The 19891-nt window shown below is 45.4% G+C and overlaps 1 pseudogene; it reads left to right on the top strand.

Annotated features, from left to right (window-relative positions):
- Positions 1-10545: 10545 nt before the first annotated feature.
- Positions 10546-11714, top strand: LOC143746301 (transmembrane protein 121 pseudogene; annotated as a pseudogene).
- Positions 11715-19891: the final 8177 nt, after the last annotated feature.

Below are 19891 nucleotides of genomic sequence, written 5' to 3'. Positions count from 1 at the left end.
TCTGTTCTTCAATAAAGCGTTTATTGCATTTGCATCCGGTGTCGTTCCAGTATGTCACAGAATGATCTGACCTCAACGGATGCAGCAAGCGCATCAGGCTGGGACAACTTCGCTGCTAACAGCATCGTCAGGATGGACCAACAAGAGGAGGGCATCACAAACATGGGTCGAGCGGTTCAAGCACTTGTGGCGCAGGTGTCCGAGCTCACCCAACAACTACAACTTCTCAGGGTTCCCACTGCGCCGCCCACACCGCCGTTCAACCCACACCTCCAGAAGGATGGAATCGTCGTGAGCCACGTTTACCCACACCTGAAGGTTATGCAGGTGAGCCGGAGTTCTGCAGAGCATTTTTAACCAGATGCTCTATGCACTTTTCGTTACAGCCGCAGACATTCGCCCAAGAACAATCCAAGGTGGCATTTGTGTTAACCCTATTGTCTGGCAAGGCTGCACTTTGGGGAACGGCGGTGTGGGAGAACCAAGATCCATGCTGCGCCTCGTTCCTGGCACTCTCCGAGGAAATGAAGAGAGTCTTCGATCGGGCTGTGGCGGGTAGGGAGGCGGCCAGACTACTCGCCGATCTGCGCCAGGGAGACCGCTCGGTGTCGGAATATTCCATCCAATTCCGCACCCTGGCCGCAGAGTGCCAATGGAACGAGGAGGCGCAGTGGGACCGTTTCCTGCATGGGCTGGCTGACCGTGTCCAAGATGAGATCTACATGTTGGACTTACCCGCGAGACTGAACGGACTCATTGAGTTGGCTCTTCGGGTCGACGCTCGGCTGAGCAGGAGGAGGCGGGTCGTCCAGAATCGTCATTTCTTCAGCACAGAGAGTGCACGCACCGTCAGCGAGGACACGGTCAGCCCCGTCACCGATCACGAGCCCATGCATGTGGGCAGAGCTCGGCTTTCCCGGGAGGAGAGAGAAAGGCGGAGATCCCAAAGTCTTTGTTTATACTGTGGTAAACCGGGGCAGTTCGTCAACTCATGCCCGGTAAAAGAGCAAGCCCGATAGTATCAGTGAGGCTACTATCGGGTGGGATCTCCGCCGAGAAGACCTCATCATCCACTCTCCTTCCGGTAAGGCTCAGGTGGGCAACTCACTTTCACGACACCAAGGCTTTACTGGACTCTGGGGCAGAAGGTAATTTTCTGTACATTAGACTCGCTAAACAACTTCTCATCCCCTTTTCTCCCCTCAACCGCAAGATCTCCGTCAACGCCCTTACTGGTCAAGAACTTCCTAACATTTCGCACGTTTCTGAACCCATCACACTCACTACATCTGGCAACCACACTGAAACTATAACATTTTTTCTCATTGATTCACCCATTGCACCAGTAGTACTCGGACATCCCTGGCTTACACTTCACAACCCCAGAATTGATTGGGGTCAGAATTCCTTGTCTGCGTGGAGTAATAAGTGTCATGAGTCTTGTCTCGTATCTGCGTGTTCGTCTGTACCTGTTTCTGTGTTTCAGGAGGAGGAGGTGAATTTGTCTAACGTGCCCAAGGAGTACCAGGATCTGAGAGAAGTGTTCAGTAAGTCTCGTGCTGCTTCTCTACCTCCGCATCGTCCTTACGACTGTGCCATAGATTTAGTGCCAGGTGAGTCTCCGCCTAAGGGCAAGTTATATTCACTTTCTATACCAGAAAGGGAGGCTATGGAGAAATATATTTCTGATTCTCTAGCATCCAAGTTCATTCGCCCTTGCTCATCTCCCGCGGGGGCGGGGTTCTTTTTTGTGGGGAAGAAGGATGGATCTTTGCGACCTTGTATTGATTACCGGGGGTTGAACAACATCACGGTAAAGAACACTTAGCCTTTGCCGTTGATGTCTTCAGCTTTCGAGAGGTTGCAGGGAGCATCCATCTTCACAAAATTGGATTTACGTAACGCTTATCATTTGGTCCGCATAAGGAGGGGCGATGAGTGGAAGACCACGTTTAATACCCCTAGGGGGCACTTTGAATATTTGGTCATGCCGTTCGGGCTGTCCAACTCCCCAGCGGTCTTCCAGGCACTCGTCAATGACGTGCTGAGAGATATGGTTGACCAGTTCATATATGTTTACCTGGATGACATATTGATTTTTTCATCTTCTCTCCAGGAGCATGTTCAGCAGGTCAGACGAGTGCTTCAGAGGTTGCTAGAGAATGGGCTTTTTGTCAAGGCGGAGAAATGCGTTTTCCATGCACAGTCGGTTCCCTTCATAGGTCACATCGTCTCGTCTGAGGGAATGCGTATGGATCCTGACAAGGTTAAGGCTGTGATAGATTGGCCAAGTCCAGATTCCCGTAAGGCCCTACTGAGGTTTCTGGGGTTTGCCAATTTTTATCGGCGTTTTATTCGCAACTACAGCCAACTAGCCGCGCCTCTGACTGCCTTGACCTCCCCCAGAACGACGTTCAGGTGGTCCGATGCAGCCCAGGCTGTATTCGTCAAACTCAAGAGCCGCTTCGTTTCAGCTCCCATTCTTGTCGCCCCTGATCCATCACGTCAGTTCGTGGTGGAGGTCGACGCGTCAGAGGTGGGGGTAGGAGCAGTTCTTTCTCAACGCTCTTCCTCAGACGACAAGATGCATCCTTGCGCGTTTTTATCCCATCGTTTATCTCCTGCCGAACGCAACTATGACATAGGTAACAGAGAGTTGTTGGCAGTCAAGTTAGCGCTGGAGGAGTGGCGTCACTGGTTAGAAGGGTCAGAGGTACCTTTTATTGTTTGGACTGATCACAAGAATCTAGAATACATTAGAACTGCTAAAAGACTCAACTCTAGGCAGGCTCGCTGGGCACTGTTTTTCGGACGTTTTGACTTTTCTCTCTCGTACCGCCCGGGTTCCAAAAACATCAAACCCGACTCATTATCTCGTATTTTTGATCAGACCGAACGCCCGTCTACTCCCGAGCGTATTTTACCAGAGACTATTGTTGTCTCCGCTCTCAGGTGGGAGATCGAATCGAGGGACATGTCGGCCTTAGAAGGGGTAACGCCTCCGCCCGAGTGCCCACCGAACCGTTTATTCGTACCAGAGGGGAATCGGTCCGAAGTTATTCAGTGGGGACATTCTTCCAGCATAGCGTGTCATCCAGGAGTTAACCGCACCAGTTTTTTGGTAAGACAACGATTCTGGTGGCCCATGATGGCTCGTGACATCCGCAATTTTGTATTGGCTTGCTCGGTTTGCGCCACTGGTAAGACTTCCAATCGACCTCCAGATGGGTTACTCCAACCATTGTCAGTCCCTTCGAGACCCTGGTCCCACATCGCTCTAGATTTTGTTACCGCCCTCCCGCCCTCCCAGGGCAAGACAGTCGTTTTGACTGTCGTGGACCGGTTCTCGAAGGCGGCTCATTTCATTCCCTTGCCCAAATTACCCTCAGCCAAGGAGACAGCGGTAACAGTCATAGATCACGTCTTTCGACTTCATGGCCTCCCGATAGACGTGGTCTCTGACAGGGGTCCCCAGTTTGTGTCCAAATTTTGGCAAGAATTCTGTAGATTACTGGGGGCGACTGTCAGTCTATCTTCGGGGTTTCATCCCCAGAGCAATGGACAAACCGAGAGAGCCAACCAAGACTTGGAGAGAGTGTTGCGATGTTTGGTGTCCAAGAATCCTTCCTCCTGGAGCCAACAACTCTCGATAGTGGAGTACGCCCACAATTCGTTGCCAGTGTCATCCACGGGCCTCTCGCCGTTTGAATGTAGTTTAGGTTACCAGCCAACAGTTTTTACCAGTATGGAGTCCGAGGTCGCGGTCCCCTCCGCTCATGCGTATGTCCAGAGGTGTCACCACACCTGGAATAGAGCCCGTGAGACTCTCCTCCAGGCGGGGAAGCGCACCAAGGCCAAGGCCGATCGCCACAGGTCAAAGCCCCCCGTATACGTCGTAGGTCAAAAAGTGTGGCTTTCAACTAAGAATATTCCTCTCCGATCCGTGTCTAATAAACTTGCCCCCAAATTCATTGGTCCGTTCCCTGTCCCCAAGATCATTAGTCCGGTGACAGTCCGCCTCAAACTTCCTCCGGCGTACAGGAGAATTCATCCCGCCTTCCATGTTTCCAAAATAAAACCTGTGTTTTACGCACGTATTAATCCGCCAGTCCCGGTTCCCCCACCGCCGCGTCTCGTAGACGGGGAACCAACGTATTCGGTAAATCGTATTCTGGACTCGAGAAGGAGGGGACGCGGATTTCAATACCTGGTGGACTGTGAAGGTTACGGTCCGGAGGAGAGAAGTTGGGTACCTGCTAGAGACATCCTGGATCACTCTCTGATCGATGATTACAATCGACAGGTAAGGAGTCCTGGGGACGCCAGGAGGCGTCCCTAGGGGAGGGGGTACTGTCACGTTTGATCAATTCACTTTCTCTCTCTCGTCTTGTGTGCCGTGTGTGTGTTTAGTGTGGGCGTGGTCACTGATCACTTCTGATCAGCAGCGCCAGCTGGTTTCACTTTGTATGTGGCTTTATATGTTCAGTAACTGGTGTCTCATGTTGTCAGATCATTGTTCGTCTCCGGTGTGTTCCTGTTCTTCGTGTCGTTGCTGAGTGGATTCCTGTTCGTCGTGCTGTCGTTCCCGGTTGGATTGTTATCGTTTCGTGTTCTGGATTACCTTCACTGGACTTCCACACGCGGTCACGGATACTCACCACGGGATCACCGAGCACCTTCACCGAGGACATCACCAGCACTGCACCACCTGCTCACCTGGGTCCCTGCGCCACTGTTCCATCTGTGTTGTGCCGTCTCGACCCCAGTGTGTCTGTTCTGACCGTTCTGCTATCTGTTCTTCAATAAAGCGTTTATTGCATTTGCATCCGGTGTCGTTCCAGTATGTCACACAAATAACTTAGCAAATTACAGACGCATTTCAAATCTTCGATTTATGTCTAAAATACTAGAAAAAAATGTGTCCGCTCAATTGTGCTCTTTCTTGCAAGAAAATGAGATATATGAAAAATTTCAGTCAGGATTCAGACCGCATCATAGCACAGAAACTGCGCTAGTTAAAAATACAAATGATTTACTTTTAGCTTCTGACCAAGGCTGTATCTCAATATTGGTTCTACTCGATCTTAGCGCTGCGTTCAACACTATCGATCATAAAATACTCCTGGATCGACTACAAAACTACACTGGTGTTCAGGGACAGGCATTTAGCTGGTTTAGATTGTACTTATCAGACCGTTATCATTTTGTTTGTTTAAATTGGGAAAAATCGAAGATAACGTCAGTAGACTATGGTGTGCCGCAAAGATCGGTGTTAGGCCCTCTGCTATTCTCAATATATATGCTGCCACTTGGTAATATTATAAGAAAACGTGGAATTATTTTCAACTGTTATGCTGATGACACTCAATTATATATTTCATCACGTCCAGATGAAAACACTAACTTATCTAATTTGACAGAGTGTCTCAAAGATATAAACTTTATTAGGTATTACTTATTGGTCCAAAAAACTACCCACAAAATCACTTACAATACAGCTTTAATATAGAAGGATGTCCTGTTACTTTATCAACTTCAGTAAAAGACCTGGGAGTTATACTAGAACGCAACTTGTCTTTCGAAAATCATATATCATATGTTACAAGAACAGCCTTTTCCCACCTTAGAAATATTGCTAAGCTACGTAACATGCTATCTGTTTCTGATGCAGAAAAGTTAGTTCATGCATTCATGACCTTGAGACTAGATTACTGTAATGCTTTATTAGCTGGCTGTCCTGCATCCTCAATAAACAAGCTACAGTTAGTGCAAAATGCAGCTGCTAGAGTTCTTACTAGGTCAAGAAAATATAATCATATAACACCAATTTTATCATCTCTACACTGGTTACCTATCAAGTTCCGTATCAATTACAAAGTACTATTACTGACCTATAAAGCCCTAAATGGTTTAGCTCCAGTGTATTTAATGGACCTTCTATCGCCCTACAATCCATCGCGTTCTTTAAGATCACTAAATTCGAGGCTTCTGGTCATTCCTAGGATATCTAAGTCCACTAAAGGAGGGAGGGCATTCCCACATTTAGCTCCTAAACTCTGGAATAGCCTTCCTGATATAGTTCGAGGCTCAGACTCGCTGTTCCAGTTTAAAACTAGATTGAAGACGCATCTCTTTAGCCAAGCATTGACATAATGCTTACCTTTTAAACCACTGTTGAATCAGATCGAATGCATTTAATATTATAAAACTTGAAGAGTCTGTAGGTTATTTGTATAGGTTGCATAGTATTTACAGTCATTACGTTCCTGTGTATATTGCGTGAATGGCGGGTGGTTGGGCAGATATTGTGTTTTGCGGTAGGTGGTATGCCATACGGAACCGTTGCCACTGAAACTGCATATTAACGCACCAGTGGGGCTCGACAACCTTAGTCAAACGGGGCGGCGCGTATGGTTGGGCTGTGGAGAGATTGTGAGATTGTGGTTGGGTCTCAGCAGCAGGAGGGATGTAGAGGTCAGTAAGCAGGGCTGAGTTGAGTGGGGGACGGAGGGGGGTGACTCTGGGACGCAAGAATCACTGTCTTCATGTTTTTTATCATTTACGCCTGTGTTATGGAAATCATTACGAACAGCAGCTACGCTAATTATTTTCCCTTTTTGTTTTTCTGCTGTTATCTCGGGACGCGAGTCCCGAGAAAAACGGCGTTCGTCAGCTCCAGTTTGTATCCATCCTCTCACGGAGACTTCAGATACCCCAATCACAAAGCCTGTGAAGAGACGACTCAACACCGGCGATATGGACCCTCTATGGTGGACGGCACTGATCCTCAACAACTCGTCTCAACACCGGCATGATTACTTGGACTTCCAAAAGATGGAAATGGATAAATATTCTAAATGTTCCGATCCAATCTGACTTGTAATGCTGCCCGAATCATGAATCATGCACTGTTCCTTCGTTGGCCAGAGGAGAACTGGCCCTTAGACTGAGTCTGGTTTCTCCCAAGGTTTTTTTCTCCATTCTGTCACCTGATGGAGTTTTGGTTCCTTGTCACTGTTTCCTTGGCTTTTGGCTTGCTTAGTTGGGGACATTTAATATTCAATAATATTATTGATCTGCCTTGCTTAAGGTGGACGTTGGCGCAATTTTCTTTTAGAAACAAACTTTGTTATATTATTTTCATGTTATCCCTGTGAAGCTGCTTTGATACAATCTGTATTGTAAAAAGCGCTATATAAATAAAGGTGACTTGACTTGACTTATAGGAAGTGTTCCCGGTTCCGGCTGACCTAATCTATGCAGACTAATAATCATTTAACTGATTTGAATAATAGAAATGTATAATGTTCTATATGAATGCCAGGTCAAAGAGATGTGTTTTTGGTCTAGCTTTGAACTGACAGACTGTGTCTGCTTCCCGGACAATGTTAGGAAGATTGTTCCAAAGTTTTGGTGCTAAATAGGAAAAGGATCTACCGCCAGCAGTGGATTTATATATTCTAGGTATTATCAACTGACCGGAGTTTTGAGATCGCAATAGACGTGAAGGACTATAATGTGTTAAGAGCTCGCTCAAGTACTGGGGAGCTAAACCATTTAGTGCTTTGTAAGTAATCAGCAATATTTCAAAATGTATATGATGTTTAATAGGGAGCCAATGCAGTGTTGACAGAACCGGGCTAATATGGTCGTACTTCCTGGTTCTGGTAAGAACTCTAGCGGCTGCGTTTTGAACTAGCTGTAGTTTGTTTATTAAGCGTGCAGGGCAACCACCCAGTAGAGCATTACAATAATCTAGCCTTGATGTCATGAACGCATGAACCAATTGTTCTGCATTTTTCATTTAAAGCTTATGATGTAATTTAGATGGGTAAGGGTCACATCCTGATGTGAGGGACCAACGTTATTACAGGGTTTCAATCTTTTATAAACACCCAATTTATACACTGAAAAATTAATATTATAAATCTAAAATTAGTTTTAATTAAGCTACATAATTATTATATATATATATTTGTGTGTGAAAACATTAACTGTATTTATTGAGTCTGTGATCTTTCAGTTCTGCTGAACTTTGCCAATTTCATGGTTTTACATAAATTAGTATTCACTAAATAAATGGATTGTGCCTCTCTGTGGTAAATGATGCTCATTAATATAAAATGAGCACCACCTCTGCTCACTCGTGTTCTAAAATGCTTTTCAACTTCCTGATGAAAAGCTGACCAGATCAGTGTGTGTGTGTGTGTGAGCGATGTTTTTCTCAAATAGGATGTTTATGTTGCTGGATTATTATTCCTCACTCACTCACTGATGTTATGTTAGTGCTGTGATCTAGAAGAGCCTCACATGCTCCCTCTGCTGGACAAGCCAAATTATGATGATGTTAGTTGTGTGTGTATGTCTGTTTGTGTGTGTGTGAGCGATGTTTTTCTCAAATAGGATGTTTATGTTGCTGGATTATTATTCCTCACTCACTCACTGATGTTATGTTAGTGCTGTGATCTAGAAGAGCCTCACATGCACCCTCTGCTGGACAAGCCAAATTATGATGATGTTAGTTGTGTGTGTGTGTGTGTCTGTTTGTGTGTGTGTGTGTGTGTGTTCGCCAGCCAAGGCTCTGGATATGGGCGAGTATCTGTAGATCTCTGGGATCGCTGTCGAGCGATCTCTCGGACACACTCGGTCTCTCAAACACAATGTCGAGCGCTCTCTCGGACACACTTGGTCTCACACACACACTGTCGAGCGCTCTCTCGGACACAATCGGTCTCTCACACACACTGTCGAGCACTCTCTGGGACACACTCGGTCTCTCACAGACACTGTCGAGCGCTCTCTCGGACACACTCGGTCTCTCACACACACTGTCGAGCGCTCTCTCGGACACACTCGGTCTCACACACACACTGTCGAGCGCTCTCTCGGACACACTCGGTCTCTCACATACACTGTCGAGCGCTCTCTCGGACACACTCGGTCTCACACACACACTGTCGAGCGCTCTCTCGGACACAATCGGTCTCTCTCACACACTGTCGAGCGCTCTCTCGGACACACTCGGTCTCTCACACACTGTCGAGCGCTCTCTCAGACACACTCGGTCTCTCACACACTGTCGAGCGCTCTCTCAGACACACTCGGTCTCTCACACACACTGTCGAGCGCTCTCTCGGACACACTCGGTCTCTCACACAAACTGTCGAGCGCTCTCTCGGACACACTCGGTCTCTCACACACTGTCGAGCGCTCTCTCAGACACACTCGGTCTCTCACACACTGTCGAGCGCTCTCTAGGACACACTCGGTCTCTCACACACACTGTCGAGCGCTCTCTCAGACACACTCGGTCTCTCACACACAATGTCGAGCGCTCTCTCAGACACACTCTGTCTCTCTCACAGACAGAGAGAGAGAGAGAGAGAGAGAGAGAGAGAGAGACACACAGAGAGAGAGCGAGAGAGAGAGAGAGAGAGAGAGAGAGAGAGAGAGAGAGAGAGAGTGAGAGAGAGAGAGAGAGAGACAGAGAGAGAGAGAGACAGAGAGAGAGAGAGACAGACAGAGAGACAGAGAGACAGACAGAGAGAGAGAGAGAGAGAGAGAGAGAGAGAGAGAGAGACAGAGAGAGAGAGAGACAGAGAGAGAGACTGAGAGAGAGAGACAGAGACAGAGAGAGAGAGAGAGAGAGAGAGAGAGAGAGAGAGAGAGAGAGAGAGAGAGAGAGAGTTGAAGGAGCCACATTGTGTCAGTGTCTGAGCAGATCAGGCAGAGGGAGAAGCACGAGCACACACACAGCTCATTAACACACGTCGAAAAAGAGGGAGGGAGAGGGAGAGAGAGAGAGACTGGATTCCTTGCTCATACCGCCAACATTCCTGGTTTTCCTGATGCAGCGCGTGGAGGCTCAGATCTGCAGAAGAGAGTGTGTGCTGAGAGTGTGTGTTGAGAAGAGCAGATCCACAGCTGACAGATCTGAGGACGAGCGGTCAGGACAACACTCAATCCCACGGCATCTGCATTCACAGGACAAAGAGGCACACACACACACACACACACACACGATCGCCAGATCACCAGCACACCTTGATGTTTTTCGCTACAGTAAGTGGATTTCCATCTAAAATGACTTACCTGTTCTAGCTGTAAGTTTTTAGTCTGAAGCCAAAAAGTGATTTTAGCTTTAGTCTGCTTTTTCCCTGCGCTGAAAACAAACCTCGGAGACGTCCACAGCGTTTTCTGCACACTCCAAACTTAATTGGATTACATCCGAGGCATTTGGGATTTTTGTGGGCTGTAATTTGAAAAGACATGCTGGACCGCAGGATACAACACAACCAGGCAAGAACTGTGTGTGTTTGCTGTCACTTTTCATATGGATTACAGCACTAATCTGTTCTCATCGAGCACACACACACACACACGAGGATGGTCCACAGCTCTTCATTAAGATGAACTTCACACAGAGGAGAAAGTAGGTGTGCACTCGGTTTCTTTTAAATGTCTCCTCTGAGAGTACATTAAATGTATCTGTGTCTGGCTTGACGGCCACAAAAAAAAGGTATTTTTAATGCAGCTGAAGATTCTGAAACCGTGGCCAAAACACTGTCAGACTAGTGATTTTCGAAGATTGTACCGTTACATGATGTTTTGTGCATGTTGGTGACTGAAGTGGTTTTGTGTGTGTCCAGCTAGTGTGTCCCGGACCTCAGCCATGGGAGCAGTGTTGGGGGTAAGAAGAGTCTGAGCGCTCCCAGTTTGTCCAGCGCTCCTCGAGGAGTCTCCCAGAACCGGCCCGGGTCACGATGGTGCCGCCTCCTCCCACCAACAAGCCCCATGTCTGCTTGTCCACCCTCATCATCATGAGCAGCATGGCTCTGATGGACGCCTACCTCGTGGAGCAGAACCACGGGCCGAGGAAGATCGGCGTCTGCATCATGGTGACGGTGGGCGAGCTGTGCTTCCTCATCGTGCTGAGATACGTGGCGGTGTGGGTGGGCGCAGAGGTGAGGACGGCAAAACGGGGATACGCTATGATACTTTGGTTCCTTTACATTTTCGTCTTGGAGATTAAGGTGTATTTTGTTTACCAGAACTACAAGGCTGACCGTAAAAGCCTGGATGCCTTGGCCCGGAAAGCTCTGACGCTCCTGCTGTCCATCTGCATTCCCGTGCTGTTCGTGATTCTGGTCGCTATCGACCACATGGATTACGTGAAGGCTTTCAAGAAGAAGGAGGAGATCAGAAACCGCTTGTTCTGGGTGGTGGTGGATCTGTTGGATGTTTTGGACATCCAGGCCAACCTGTGGGAGCCACAAAAGAAAGGGCTTCCTCTGTGGGTGGAAGGGCTGATGTTTTTCTACTGTTATATTCTTCTTTTAGTGCTACCCTGCGTGTCTCTGAGTGAGATCAGCATGCAAGGCATCAACATCAGTCCTCACAAGATGATGCTCTACCCCATTCTGAGTTTGGTCACCATTAACGTTGTCACGCTCTTCATCCGTGGAGGGAACATGCTCCTCTATAAGGATAACAGAGTGTCTGGGATACTGATGGCCAAGAACATCCTAGCCCTCGTTCTGAAGACGTGCAGCTTTGTGCAGTACCGGAAACAGTTGCAGAGCGCCCCCCCGGGGTTCGGAGTGGAATTACAGAAGAACTGTGTGCCGTCCGGTCGATCGGTACAGACGGCTCCTCAGGTGGTGTTGCAGGAGCAAACGCCGCTACCGGAGGTCACCACGTGTGAACATACGTGATCTGGGGACTGCACCTGCAAGGACACAACGTCTCTGATGAAACAATGTGGATGTGTGCGACATATTGTCATCTTAATAAGAAATACTAGCGGAGCATATTAAAGGCAGTTGGTAATTGCATAATTCAAAACTTTCTTTCATATATATATAAATATTTGAAAGCATACTATTCCACCTTTCTGAACAGGCCAATGGTCAAACTCCATCCTTTATACACAGTGGTCTGGGGTTCAGGTTGGGTTATTATGGTCCGGTTGGCTTCTTCTGGTAGATGTCATGAATGTCTGCGGGTAAGCAACATATAAATCACTAATATTTTATTATATTATAGTAGAAGTTTCACAAGTGACTGATTGTTTTTGTAGGCTCTTGACTTGGCATTTGTCCTGTCTGCTGTCTTTGCCGTCACAGCTCAGGGTTGGGTTATGGTTGGGTTATGTTTGGGTTTGGGACTGCTTTGAGACACAGGTGAAAATGATTCGGCATACTAGTTACTTAATAAAATGATTGTTACATACTGCTGTACTGTCACTGGTTCCATATCTAGCAGAGCCGAGTACGATAGTAAACCATTTCAAACATAGTCTGATCATAAATAGTGTTGTAAGTCTAACAGTCACTTTGAATTACTGTTATTTTGAGAAGATCAATGAGTCAATCCCATAAACTCAAAGTTTCCTCATTGTATCAAACACATTACAAGATTTATAGAGATCTATTTTTAAAGGTTTGTGATAAGACAATAGAAACGATTGTGATTCATTTGGGATTGTGATTAACTTTACTTTCCAGTCATGAAATATCAAAAGCCTTAGGTCACTTTTCATCCAATCCAATAGGCATGTTTAAAACAGCAACATAAAAAGATAAAAAAGACACATAAGAACAAAACCCCATTAATGCAACAAACAGCCTTTTAGTAGAAAAGGGGGAGGATTGTTATTCTGTGATGCTTTGATAAAGAATTGTGTATATTTGAGTGGTTGTGTGTGATTTTTAAAGCATGTTTCACTCAGATTACTGACGTGCGAGCAGGACGAGGTGGACTGGCCGTGAGAGATCGAGACCGGTGCCGTTCATCAGTGATCTCACGGCCCTCGAACTCGTCCTGCTCGCACTGATCAGAAGGCAGATCGAGTGCATCTCACGTCCTAATTCTGATGAGGGCTTCTAATTTAACAGCATTACAAAGAGAAAATGACCAATGATTTTTCTCTCTTCGTTTTAATCTCCAATTAGTGGCCATCTTATTGCAAATGTAGTTCCTCTTTTTCCAAAACTATTTATCTGAAAATGCTCTTCTAACAGCTTGTCCGCTGGTGTAGTTAGTTAGGTGATCAATGAATGAAGACAAAACTCTAGTAGTGTGCAAAATGATGTTTTAATTTGATCATGTTTGATGTTAGTTACGAATTAACAATGAATGTACTGCTGTGTGAATAACTTCAACAGGCTAGTCTTGTGATGAAGAAACAAACCCGTTACTGCCTGCATTTGCTTACCTGACACGAAATGAAAGAAAATTCAATTCAATTCAATTCAAATTTATTTGTATAGCGCTTTTCACAATACACATTGTCTCAAAGCAGCTTTACAGAAAGTGCATTTCGGAAATGTACATAGAAAAATACAGTTAGTTAATCAAGTAGTAATTTATGGCATAACCGGCTTTGAGTCGTCTCTTCACAGGCGTTGGGGCATCTGAAGTCTCCGTGAGAGGCTGGATACATTTACATTACATTTACATTTATTCATTTAGCTGACGCTTTTATTCCAATAATTTCATATTGAATTTAAACGTTGGATTTTATTCATAAAGGTTTGGCATTGACTTCTTGTCTTTAGCTAGTCTTTGTATTTCTGTAGCATTGGTATATTTGTGTATCCTCTTCATCATTCCCAGGAAAACAGGTGGTAATATTCTCAGGTTATATTTGTAACCATTAAAACGAACGATGACTGAGACGTCTCATTGTGTTCTGTGGAACTGCATGGCTTGAACACAAATAGTCATTCAAACCCCGTCTGCAGCCAACACTTTTCTGTACCATTTGTTGTGTAATTTATAATGTCCAATTTTACATGCAGTAATATTGTGAAAATATAAAACAGTAATATTGTGGAAATATTATTAAAAATCAAAAGAACTGTCTTCTATGTGAATATATTGTAAAATTCAATTTATTCCTCTGAACAAAGCTGAATATTTAACAATATTACTGTTTTTGCTGTATTTTTTTTTATCAAATCAATACAGCCTTGGTGAGCAAAAGGGACTCTTTCAAAAACATTAAATAATTGTAATGTCTCCAAACTTTTGACTGGTACTGTAATCAGAAGAGGCTGACACATTTTCTGATTTGATGTAATGTAAATAAGATTGGACTCTGCTTTTACAGCATGTGCACAGCAATATTATTTTTTATATTTACATTAGGGCTTTGAGAGTAGCGCAGGAGTCCTAATTCACATGGTCACAGGTGAGATCAGATATGAAGTTCCTCTGCTCAGATCAAAATTAATTTTCAGTTAGAATGGATTATCTAAATTTATTTGTACTTTTTGGAGCTTGACAGCCACAGCCCGGATATTATGCTATACTCTCCTTTCGGGTTCACCTGAGGAAAAGTAAAATGATATTGGTTATGATTGACACAATAGTGAGTAAATGAAGACAACAACATCCGTTGTTATGCTCATCTCTCGTTCTGCGTTGGGCTCTTCTGTAACGTTGATGTTTGTCTTCATGGTTTTTTTCTGCACAACCTTTACACAAAGCCTAAAGATGCTTCTTTCATGAAGTTGAAAAAGTTCTGTACTGTATGTTTACCGGGCAGAAAACACACAGGAGGAATTTCATCAAAATACATAATGTCGTACCTCAGTTAACTCTCTCCTGTCTGTCACATCAAGCTCAATGCAATTAAAGCCTTTAACTACAGGGTGACCAGAAGTCCTGTTTTCCCGGGCCAGTCCAGTATTTCAGCTGTATTTTTAGTGAACTGACTTATTATGAAAAAATCATGTTTTAAGCCATATTTCTTATTTCCTAAATAGTCTTTGCAAGGTGATCATAAAAGTGAGTAAATCTTCTGTCACACGAGAATAGCCTAATAAAAGGTAGCCAATCTCTTCATAATATATTTTGGGAACAAATTACCATCCAATCAGAATTCGAGATTGATTAACTCGAATCATCAATCTTCAGTTAGAGTTAGAGAAGGTGGGATATTAGAAAGCACGTCAAAGCATCAAGTCAGACGCAAAGATGTCAAAGAAGCGTGTGTGTACATTTAATGAGTATCTTCAAAAACAGCTTATCATGTTATTATGTGCAGTAAGTAAATAAGTAAATCTTCAATGTGAATATGTTATTGGATTTGTAGTATACTTATCAAATAAATGTGTTTTAAATACATTTTGGTATAGGTTTTTTCACAAGCTACTTTAACTAAGATGAATAAACATTGTTTATGTTCACTTCAATTTTTACTAATATATTTTAAGATCAAAAGTTGTGTTAACATTAGTTAATGCACAGTGAACTATCATTAACCGCTGTAAAAAGACATTGCTCAGTCCAGTAGAGCTGGTTCAGGAACAGCAGAATCGTTCTGTTCCAGCGGCAGACCTGAAAGACAGCGTCGACTGATTAAGTTTCAAATAAAACAACATTAAGAGCCATCCAAATATATAAACTAATAATAATGATTTAATTACTATTTTAAAAAAGCACATAAATTTGACAATGCCTCTAAAATCATATTCAAACAAAAAATAACCAGAAAAGCCATATACCAACCACAAGAAGCATGTATTTTGAACAGGGTTGAGAACTACTGCATTAGATGCTTATAGGATGGGAATACTTCAGCTTTCCAGACATTCAGTATGGTTGCTCATCCACTCTTGATCAAAAGTTTGATGCATAAAAAAATGCATAAATGACCCTCAATTTCTGTTGGCAGACGCTGAATGGATGCCCTCGTCTTCTCTAATCTCTCTACTAAAACCCTCATGAATCCTAAAGACTGTACAGTGAACAGGATGTCTTCCGCTTCCTGTTTGCCGTAAGAAACTCAGTCTTTAGCACAAGCGGACTGTAACAGGAACTGTTCACTGCGCTGCTTTTATTAGTAATGCCTCTGGGGAAGAGGTAAAAGCTCCTGAAAAACCAAAAGTCATTAAAGTGCATCTTGAAAATTTCATGGAAAAAAGGTTTAAGTGTTTTCCCTAAGGGAGGTGATCTAGTATCTGTATAATCATACTAGGTTAGTTTTATGCGAATGATTAAGAGTCAAAGAATGAATAAGCTCTTGAGAGATTACACTCGGTTTAGTGCAGCTCCATCAAGAGTTTAAATGTAAAATCTCTCCTCTGTTGACTCATCATAACTTTGTTTGGCCTGCACCCTTGTTTACTTTATGTGCAAATATATATTCTTAATTCATTACATTTATTCATTTAGCAGACGCTTTTATTCAGCATTCAGAATTCAGCATTCAGTTCTTCAATTTCTTCAGGGTATTTTTCTCCTGTAGTAAGTGTTTCGTTGGTAACCTTTATTTAACCAGGTAAGTCACTTAAGAAAAAGTTTTTATTTTCAACAACAGCCTGGCAGGAGAGTAAAAATCTCCTTAAAGGAAATGCTCAATCGCGTTGGCAATAGAACATGGAAATAAACGAATGCTGATTACTGTTACCGTATTGGAAAAATGTGCTTCTACCTACATTTTTTTAAACTCCAAAGATGTACCTCTATATTTGACTGCAGTTTCCAGTTGAAATAAACACTTTAATTTATTTTCACACATTTGATTATTAAAAGGACAGACGGTTAAACGTGGCTCCTTGAACAATACTACGACCAATACTACAAACTTACGAACATAAAACAATTTTACTATAGTGCATGATCTGTAAACTAATACATTTTGACATTTGCATCTAATAACCAGCACAAAAAAACAATAAAAGTTAAAATGGATTGGCTACTTCAGCTAATGTGATTTTATCTTATGTTTGGTTATGTTTAGGGTCGGGTTTAGTACATTAATTCCAAAGCGATTAAGCGTTTCCTTTTAGACCCACTCACCGGAAATTACATTTCGAAACTGCTGTGATATGCACATGCAATGTAATAAAAGATTACTAGAATCATGTTCATCTGTGTCGGGTATAACTGAAGACGCTTTTAAACGCTATTTACTGGGCACTTCAGTTTGAAATTGTCACAAACATGCAAGAAAAAAATATCATAGTTTTGCAGAAACTTTTTCCGATGAGTCTGGGTTACAGTTACTTCAGTTTAGAAATATAATTATTAGGTATTAGTTTAATTAATCTAGTTAATCACACATCTAAACATTACCTCAAAATCCAATTCGCCCATAAAAATGCACACAAAAAAAGTAAGCTGAAGGTAAATGATCAACATTATTTTATGGTGCTTGGAGGGTGATGTATGGTGAATCGGTGAGGGAGAGACATGTAGACCAGGTAAGGGTGAGACAGTTCGAGTCGGTGAGGGTGAAATGGGTCAGGTCGGTGAGGGTGAGACAGATCGGTGAGGGTGAGATGGCTCGAGTCGGTGAGGGTGAGACGGGTCGAGGGGGTGAGATGGGTCGGTGAGGGTGAGATGGGTTGAGAGGGGTGAGACAGGTCGAGTCGGTGAGGGTGAGACGGGTCGGTGAGAGTGAGACGGGCTGAGAGGGTGAGATGATCGAGTCAGTGAGGGTGAGACGGGTCGAGTCGGTGAGGGTGAGACGGATCGGTGAGGGCGAGATGGTTCGAGTCGGTGAGGGTGAGACGGGTCGAGGGGGTGAGATGGGTCGGTGAGGGTGAGATGGGTTGAGAGGGGTGAGACAGGTCGAGTCGGTGAGGGTGAGACGGGTCGGTGAGAGTGAGACGGGCTGAGAGGGTGAGATGGGTCGGTGAGGGTGAGACGGGTCGAGTCGGGTCAGTGAGGGCGAGACGAGTTGTGAGGGTGAGATGGGTCGGTGAGGGTGAGACTGGTCGGTGAGGGTGAGACAGGTCGAGTCGGGTCAGTGAGGGTGAGATGAGTTGAGAGGGTGAGACGGGTTGGGTCGGTGAGGGTGAGATGGGTTGAGAGAGTGGGACGGGTAGGTGAGGGTGAGACGGGTTGAGAGGGGTGATACGGGTCGGGTCGGTGAGGGTGAGATGGGTCGGTGAGGGTGAGATGGGTTGAGAGGGGTGAGACAGGTCGAGTCGGTGATCGTGAGACGGGTCGGTGAGGATGTGACATGTGGAGTCGGGGATGTTGAGACGGGACGGGTCGGTGAGGGTGAGATGGGTCGAGAGGGTGAGACGGGTCGGGTCAGTGAGGGTGAGACGGGTCGAGAGGGTGAGACGGGTCGGTGAGGGTGAGACTGATCGAGTCGGTGAAGGTGAGACGGGTTGGTGAGGGTAAAACTCGTTGATTCGGTAAGTGGTGAGAGGGGTCGAGTGAGGTGAGACGGTTTGAGTCAGATCAGTGAGAGTGAGACGGGTTGAGAGGGTGAGACGGGTCAGTGAGAGTGAGACGGTGTCGAGTCGGGTCAGTGAGAGTGAGACGAATCGGTCGAGGGTGAGCGGGTTGAGAGGGGTGAGACGGGTCGTGTCGGTGAGGGTGAGACAGGTTGAGAGGGGTGAGACGGGTCGGGTCGGTGAGGGTGAGGGTGAGATGGGTTGAGTCAGGTGAGGGTGAGACAGGTTGAGAGGGGTGAGACGGGTCGGGTCGGTGAGGTTGAGGGTGAGATGGGTTGAGTCGGTGAGGGTGAGACAGGTTGAGTCAGGTGAGGGTGAGACAGGTTGAGAGGGGTGAGACGGGTCGGGTCGGTGAGGGTGAGGGTGAGATGGGTTGAGTCGGTGAGGGTGAGACAGGTTGAGAGGGGTGAGACGGGTCGGGTCGGTGAGGGTGAGGGTGAGATGGGTTGAGTCGGTGAGGGTGAGACGGGTCGGGTCGGTGAGGGTGAGGGTGAGATGGGTTGAGTCGGTGAGGGTGAGACGGGTCGGGTCGTTGAGGGTGAGACAGGTTGAGAGGGGTGAGACGGGTCGGGTCGGTGAGGGTGAGACAGGTAGAGAGCCGTGAGACGGGTCGGGTCGGTGAGGGTGAGATGGGTTGAGTCGGTGAGGGTGAGACGGGTCGGGTCGGTGAGGGTGAGACAGGTTGAGAGGCGTGAGACGGGTTGGGTCGGGTCGGTGAGGGTGAGGGTGAGATGGGTTGAGTCGGTGAGGGTGAAGGTGAGACGGGTCGGGTCGGTGAGGGTGAGGGTGAGACAGGTTGAGAGGGGTGAGACGGGTCGGGTCGGTGAGGGTGAGACAGGTTGAGAGCCGTGAGACGGGTCGGTGAGGGTGAGGGTGAGATGGGCTGAGTGGGTGAGGGTGAGACGGGTCGGGTCGGTGAGGGTGAGGGTGAGATGGGTTGAGTCGGCTGTCAAGCTAGTGACATTCGCTTGTCCTGCTGCGGCTCCTGTAATTGTTTAAAGCAATCAATTCCCTTCTGCTCAGGCAGTTTATCTTGTCTGCTTTTTACCCTGGTCTCTACAACCCACATTATCAATGAAGGGCTTTTGTGTCGACTTTATGTGCCTTTGTGGCACATTCTGCACAGGTATTTGCAGGAATAGTTACTTAAGTTCTGCAAACATTTACTTTCATTGATTTAAGAGCGGAGCGTCTAAAAAAGCAAAGTTCTGTTTTAAAATTGTCATAAGGGAGAAACACGTCACACATTTAAATCCTCATTACATAAATCCCCCATCCGTAGCATTTTTCATGAGAAAGTCGTGTGTGTTGGGCGTTAAAGCAGTCATGTGATGGGGCCTTAAATGAGAAAGCAATGATTAAATGAAGAATCTTGACTGAGTGTATAAATTGTGTGTTTTAGGACATTACAAGAAAATGAAAAAAAAGGATCCAATTGGCATCAAGAAAATTTTAATGTAGAACAGATTCATGGCTAGAAACTGAATTGGAACAATAACAAGAGTATAATGTCCTGATCAAATGGTGTTACAGGGAAAGAAGCGTTTGCTCGGCCTCAGGGACTTTGTTTGTTGTAAATCAGGTTTCCATCGTGATCTCGTGAAGCATTCAGCTGGGATTGTGTTCTGGAACAACAGCAGGAGATCAGGACCGACTGATAGAACTCAATACCTCCCGTCAGCGTATAATGT

Source organism: Siphateles boraxobius, unplaced genomic scaffold (assembly GCF_051911475.1).
Source record: "Siphateles boraxobius isolate OS27281-9 unplaced genomic scaffold, OSU_SipBor_1 219, whole genome shotgun sequence".
Lineage (NCBI taxonomy): Eukaryota > Metazoa > Chordata > Actinopteri > Cypriniformes > Leuciscidae > Siphateles > Siphateles boraxobius.
Note: the sequence above shows the minus strand (reverse complement) of the source record. Positions and strands in the feature narration are given on the sequence as shown.